This window comes from Vidua macroura, chromosome 25, assembly GCF_024509145.1.
Source record: "Vidua macroura isolate BioBank_ID:100142 chromosome 25, ASM2450914v1, whole genome shotgun sequence".
NCBI lineage: Eukaryota > Metazoa > Chordata > Aves > Passeriformes > Viduidae > Vidua > Vidua macroura.
The window spans coordinates 7,895,129-7,902,164 of NC_071595.1; the positions used below are offsets into that span (position 1 = coordinate 7,895,129).

The window sequence follows — 7,036 nt, forward strand, 5'->3', positions numbered from 1 at the left end:
TTATCTAGCTATGCTGCCTAAAAACAAAGTTTTATTTCTTTTTTATTTTCAAATAAACAAAGTTTATTTCTTACCAGCTTTCTGCCCTTTTGTTCCAAGTAGTTGTAGCAAAAAAGAAAGTGCTGTCATTTCCCTGGAGAGTTTTCTTCTGTAGCAAGCCCTTTACTCCCCTCGAATTCAAGTCAGAGGAGCCAAACAGCTGCAGCCACTCTGAGGGCTTTTATACCCGGTGGGATTTGCCCCTCTCCTTTCCCAGGCATTGTGGGAACGAGAGGCGGGCCCAATCAGGGGTATATTAACCCCAGCCTTGACCAGGGGCCTTCATTCCCTCTCTGGAATCTGCTGGGGTAAGAGCTCTCCTCTCATTTTGGTGAAGAGGCTCTTTCAGCTTATCTCAGGTTGTTTTCAGCAGGTGCTTTTGGGCATCTAAAGCAACAGAGGCTTTGAAGAGACTGTGAAGAAAACAACGTTGAATACAGGGAGTATTTAAGTTCATGATTTGGGTTTTGCATTCAGGGGTGGTAAGGTGGTTTTGTAATTTATGATTTTGTTTTGTTGTTTTTTTGGTTTTTTTTTTTAGGAGGAGTCCAACTTCCTGCAACTCCAGGTTGTGTCAAGTACAACATTTTTTCAGCAGATTCATTGCGTCACAAAAGGTATCTGCCCTGTGTCAAAGATGATGTTTGAGATTGAGGCTTCAGATGAGTTGAGGATTGTGACTAGGAGAGGGAGAGTGAGCAGGGTGCCCGGTTAGGAGTTATTGTGGGGGGTTTTGAAGGTAGCAGGGTGAGAAATGGTGTCTATTTGAGGACCCCCCCAAGGCTTTTCACAAGCATAGCAGAGGCATTCGTGCGTCGTACAGCACACGAGCTCATCCACTGCACTCACAGAAATGCCATGTAACTTTGCCTCTCTCTAATCCAGGTGCCACTCATAATAACAGCCATAGCCTTGGACTCAGGATGAAGCTGGAGACTTGAGGACCCAGGCACGCTCAGAAGAGGATAAGTAGCTGACTTGCTGGGATTTGGCCCACGTAACACTAAACTCATGCATTGATTTTGCTGTTCTTTATTGTAACCGACTAAGAGGCTAACAGGCGATCACACGGCCCTCCGAGGTAGACTCATTTCAGGTCCAACCTGGATTCACATCAGCCATCACCCAAAAGATAAGTCGGGGCCACAGCCTGGAGATGGGAGTAGTGGATTGGAAATTCCTGGGATAGATTTGAAAACTAGCAGAGGATAAAGGGATATCTTCTAAGGGGCCTCTTAGGACAGCTAAAGGGAGAGGCTCTACTTTTGATTGCAGCTGTAGGGTGTGCAGTGCAGAACAGTTCCGGTCCGTGTTGTGTTGTCCCATGTACCGTGTTATCTGGTGTGTCTTTGGGGTCCCTTGGATCAGATATCCCTGCCTTTTCCCCTCAAGGGCCTTAACACAAGCATCAGCCAGCATCTCTGGGTTCTCGAACGCTCGCACTTCTCGGCACGACGCCGATATCGTTCGTTCTTTTACCGGCGGGCTCGGCCGTCTCTCTCGGTCGCATCTCCGAAGCATCGAGTCGGACGTCTTTTGAGGCCTCCTTCCCGGCCGTATCGCCATCCATCCTTTCCAGCCACGAGCTGTAACATCCTGGGGCTTACCAGATTGTATGGATATGGAAAGCATTCTAAACGTAGCATTGTCTCACAGCCATCCTGATCATTGTGACCAACAGTTCTTTTAACGGGTCACTCTGTTCCAGTCTTCTCCAGGAGCTCTTCTGCTCCTTAGAGCCTCCTCCATCCACCACTGCCAGAGCATCGGTCATCTCTTTTGGCATCCTCTCACTCCTCGCCATTATTCTTCTTGCCAGGAAGTTATCATCCTTGTGTCACGCCGTTCGTATCATAACGTGTTGTTTGTGTCATAACGTGTTGTTTGTGTTTAGCGTCCCCTTGTTTGTCCCGTCCTGTGTCACGGGTGTCTGCACATATTTGTCCCAGAGCTGTTCTGCCCTGCTGCATAGCCTGGTGTAATAGGATAAGTTCTGGGGACTTGAAATTTGCAGTGCAGGGTGTAGTTGGACTCTAGATGGTATTCCTAGATTGGCATAAGGTGTTTGCAGCTGTTAAGTTATCTTGCAACCATTTGACTTTTGTCCTAACTCTCTTTCAGATGCAGGTGGATTAAATCTGTGGCAGAGCCCCCCCAGTCCCTGGAGAGGGGGTTCCCCTGAGCAGGTCAGTCACCGTTTGTCTCTGCAGTGGAAGTATAAATGGTGACTGTGTGTTACAGTACTGTTTTCTGTCTTTATTTTTAGGCATTAAATCTGGATCTCTGCAGTCAAGGTGAGCAGTGACCGGTTGCAGAAACAGGTGTTCTCACTCAGGTCTCAATTTCTGGTGCAACTCTAAAGCCTCCATTCTTGTTTGTGTGCTTTAGGCAATCCACTCGGAGTATGCCAAGCCCCCGTCACCAACCAGCCGATGGACCGGGTTTCCTGTGCTCGTGAGTCCTCTGGAAGTATTTCAGGGCCGTGATGAAGCCTTGAAATTTTGTATTTCAAGGTCCCATCCGGGTAGCCTTTGGCAAGGGCCGAGGAGTTGCGGTGAGTCGCCGAGGTAGGGAGAGGGAGCCAGGGTCCACTTAGGTTTCAGCAATGCCGAGTCACTTTGTCTCTTCTCAACCCAGGCATACCCTGCGATGACGGCGTCAGCCTCCGAGCACGGCCAAAGCGTGCGGCCCAAGGAGCCGGGCATTCTGAGGAGAACGGTGAGTAGCAGAATTGCTGGGTTTTGTCCGTTGTACAGCTAAGATCACGCAGTGATGTTTGGTGTTCTCGATTGTAGTTGAGCAAGGGACTACAGCCCGGTGATCGTAAGAAAATTCCCAGCAGGCAAGGCGGCCTCCGTTTGCACGTGACGTGGATTCTCATCCCCGGATGTCCGAGAGATAAGTCGAGGGCTACGACCTTGAGAGGGGATGAAAGCGAGGCGCTGGGAGCGTTTTTTGAATCAGCTTTGGTGGCAGGGATGTGCAAGAAGTATCCACTTAGGCCACCTAAAGGGAAAGGGTTTTTTTTGATCACAGTGCTCAGGGCAGAGCAGTTCCGGTGTGTGTTGTGTCACTTGTCTATTGTGCATTCTGTGTGTTTGGGTATTTCGTGTCACATGGCTTTTTTACCTTAGCCCTTTGAGGGCCCTATCGGAAACCCCGGCCTCATTTTTGGCATCCGTGATCTCCGCATTCCTTGGACGGGCACCAGTGCAATAGGACTCTTGATTCCAGAGGTCAGACAGGCATCTGAATTGCATCTCTCTTTAGAAGCATCCAGTCAGATGTTTTTTAAGGTCTTGCTCTGAGCTGTGTCAACAGCCACACACCGCAATGATCCCTTAAAGCCGATTAGGACCGATAAGAATGCAAAGCTAGCTAGAGCCTTCGGACCGTAAAACATTCCTCTCTGCAGTTCTCTTAAGAAATCATTCTGTTAGCATCTTGTTCCTGCAGGGTTCTCTGAGCCTCATCGGCTCCGAGCCGTCCGTCTCACCTAGGTCATCTCGTTCCGCATTCTCCCGGCGCTCGCCGGCATTGTTCTCACCGAGAGCTCTCTCCCCCTGTCGCGTCCCCTCGTTTGTCACGTTCTGTCCTGTGTCACGGGTGTCTGCACGTATTTGTCCCGGAACTGCTCTGCCCTGCTGCATAGCCTGTAACAGGACAAGTCCCAGGAGTTGAAATTTCTGCTGCGGGGTGTAGTTGGGCTCTAGATTGTATTCGTAGATTGACATGTTTGGTGCTGTTAAGTTATCCTGCAGCCGTTTGACATTACTCCTACCTTTCTTTCAGATGCAGGCAGATTAAATCTGTAGCAGAGCCCCCAATCCCGGGTCAAGGGGTTTTCCCTGAGAAGGTCAGTCGCTGTTTGTGTTTGCAGGGGAAGCATAAATGGTGACTATGTTACAGCACTGTTCTTTGTCTTTATTATTAGGAAGTCCAGGCAGATAGCTGCAGCCAAGGCCAAGTGTGCCAGGTGAGCAGTGGACAGAAGCAGTTGTTCTCGCACAGGTCTCAGTTTCTGGTGCACCTCTAACCATCCGTTCTCATTTGCGTGCTTTAGGCCATCCACTCGGCGTACGCTAAGCCCATGTCATCAGGTGGCGGACGGACCGGGTTTCCTGCACTCGTGAGCCCTCCGGAAGTATGACGGGACCCCGTGATGAAGCCCACGCATCTTGTATTTCAAGGTCCCGTCTGGGTAGCTCACGGGAACGGCCGAGGAGCTGCGGTGAGTCGGGGAGGTAGGGAGGAGGAGCGGGGGTCCACTCCAGTTTCAGCCGTGCCCAGTCACCTTGTCTCCACTTAACCTAGGCGTACCTCGTGACGGCAGCGTCGGCCTCGGAGCACGGCCGAAGCGTGCGGCCCGAACGCCAGGGCTCTCTTAGGAGAAGGTGAGTAGCAGAATTGTCAGGTTTTAGCCCATGTGCTGTTAAGATTGTGCACTGATGTTTCCTTTTCTTTGTCTTGGCAGACGAAGAGATAAGAGCCTGGTGACAGCTGGAACTTCCCAGACGGGGAGGTGGCCTTCTTTTGCACTCGACAGGGATTTGCACGCCCAGAAGTGTGCAAGATAAGTCGAGGGCTACGACCCACTGAGGGGAGGGAAGCGGGGTGCTGGCTTGGGACTGCCCGGAAGGGATTTTTGAGTCTGCTTTGGAGATGGGGATGTCTAAGAAGTGTCTCCTTAGGCCACCTAAAGGGAAAGCGTCTCTTTTGATCTCAGCGCTGAGGTGCGCAGGGCAGAGCAGTTCCGGTGTGGGTCGTGTCACTTGTCTCTTGTGCATTCTGTGTTGTTTGGGTCTGTCACGTCACTTGTCTTTTTTTACCTTAGCTGTCTGAGGGTCATCTTGGCATCTGTGATCTTTGCGTTCCTCGGCCCGGCCCCAACGCCACAGGCCTTTTGACTCGGGAGTCCCGACAGGCATCGCAGTGGTATCTGTCTTTAGAAGCATCCGGTCGGATGTCTTTGAAGGTCTCGTTCTGAGCGGTAGCGACAGCCGCACGCCCCAAGGATCCATTATAGCGGCTTAGGACTCGTGAGAACGCCGAGCTAGGTAGCTCATTCTTACCGTAGGCTTTTCAGGCATCCGCTTGTGCAGTTCTCGGAAGACATCGTTTTCTTAGCATCTTCTTCCTGCAGGGTTCTTTGAGCCTCATCGGCTCCGAGCCGTCCGTCTCCCCTAGGTCATCTCGTTCCGCAATCTCTCTGTCCTCGCGGGCATTTTTCTCGCCAAGAGATTTTTCTCCTCGTGGCGTCCCCTCGTTTGTCGTGTCCTGTCCTGTGTCACGGGTGTCTGCACATATTTGTCCCGGAGCTGCTCTGTCCTGCTGCATAGCCTGGTGTAATTGCACAAGTCCTGGAGACCTGCAATTTGGAATGGGGGATGTAGTTGTATTCTAGATGGTATTCCTAGATTCACACAGGATGCTTGGACCTGTTAAGTTATCCTACAGTTGTTTGAATTTTCTCCTAACTTTCTTTCAGATGCAGACATTTAAGATCTGTGGCAGAGCGCCCCTCCTGGGTCAGGGGGTTTTCCCTGAGAAGGTCAGTCGCTGTTTGTGTTTGCAGGGGAAGCATAAATGGTGACTATGTTACAGCACTGTTCTTTGTCTTTATTATTAGGAAGTCCAGGCAGATAGCTGCAGCCAAGGCCAAGTGTGCCAGGTGAGCAGTGGACAGAAGCAGTTGTTCTCGCACAGGTCTCAGTTTCTGGTGCACCTCTAACCATCCGTTCTCATTTGCGTGCTTTAGGCCATCCACTCGGCGTACGCTAAGCCCATGTCATCAGGTGGCGGACGGACCGGGTTTCCTGCACTCGTGAGCCCTCCGGAAGTATGACGGGACCCCGTGATGAAGCCCACGCATCTTGTATTTCAAGGTCCCGTCTGGGTAGCTCACGGGAACGGCCGAGGAGCTGCGGTGAGTCGGGGAGGTAGGGAGGAGGAGCGGGGGTCCACTCCAGTTTCAGCCGTGCCCAGTCACCTTGTCTCCACTTAACCTAGGCGTACCTCGTGACGGCAGCGTCGGCCTCGGAGCACGGCCGAAGCGTGCGGCCCGAACGCCAGGGCTCTCTTAGGAGAAGGTGAGTAGCAGAATTGTCAGGTTTTAGCCCATGTGCTGTTAAGATTGTGCACTGATGTTTCCTTTTCTTTGTCTTGGCAGACGAAGAGATAAGAGCCTGGTGACAGCTGGAACTTCCCAGACGGGGAGGTGGCCTTCTTTTGCACTCGACAGGGATTTGCACGCCCAGAAGTGTGCAAGATAAGTCGAGGGCTACGACCCACTGAGGGGAGGGAAGCGGGGTGCTGGCTTGGGACTGCCCGGAAGGGATTTTTGAGTCTGCTTTGGAGATGGGGATGTCTAAGAAGTGTCTCCTTAGGCCACCTAAAGGGAAAGCGTCTCTTTTGATCTCAGCGCTGAGGTGCGCAGGGCAGAGCAGTTCCGGTGTGGGTCGTGTCACTTGTCTCTTGTGCATTCTGTGTTGTTTGGGTCTGTCACGTCACTTGTCTTTTTTTACCTTAGCTGTCTGAGGGTCATCTTGGCATCTGTGATCTTTGCGTTCCTCGGCCCGGCCCCAACGCCACAGGCCTTTTGACTCGGGAGTCCCGACAGGCATCGCAGTGGTATCTGTCTTTAGAAGCATCCGGTCGGATGTCTTTGAAGGTCTCGTTCTGAGCGGTAGCGACAGCCGCACGCCCCAAGGATCCATTATAGCGGCTTAGGACTCGTGAGAACGCCGAGCTAGGTAGCTCATTCTTACCGTAGGCTTTTCAGGCATCCGCTTGTGCAGTTCTCGGAAGACATCGTTTTCTTAGCATCTTCTTCCTGCAGGGTTCTTTGAGCCTCATCGGCTCCGAGCCGTCCGTCTCCCCTAGGTCATCTCGTTCCGCAATCTCTCTGTCCTCGCGGGCATTTTTCTCGCCAAGAGATTTTTCTCCTCGTGGCGTCCCCTCGTTTGTCGTGTCCTGTCCTGTGTCACGGGTGTCTGCA

General features: G+C 51.8%; 1 long non-coding RNA gene across 1 annotated transcript; it reads left to right on the forward strand.

The window, feature by feature from the left end:
* The first annotated feature begins 2,002 nt into the window (after positions 1-2,002).
* Positions 2,003-2,481, forward strand: LOC128819066 (uncharacterized). The gene is made up of 3 exons (XR_008440633.1): positions 2,003-2,225; positions 2,306-2,333; positions 2,428-2,481. It is a non-coding gene; the product is annotated as an uncharacterized LOC128819066 (long non-coding RNA).
* The last annotated feature ends 4,555 nt before the right edge of the window (positions 2,482-7,036 follow it).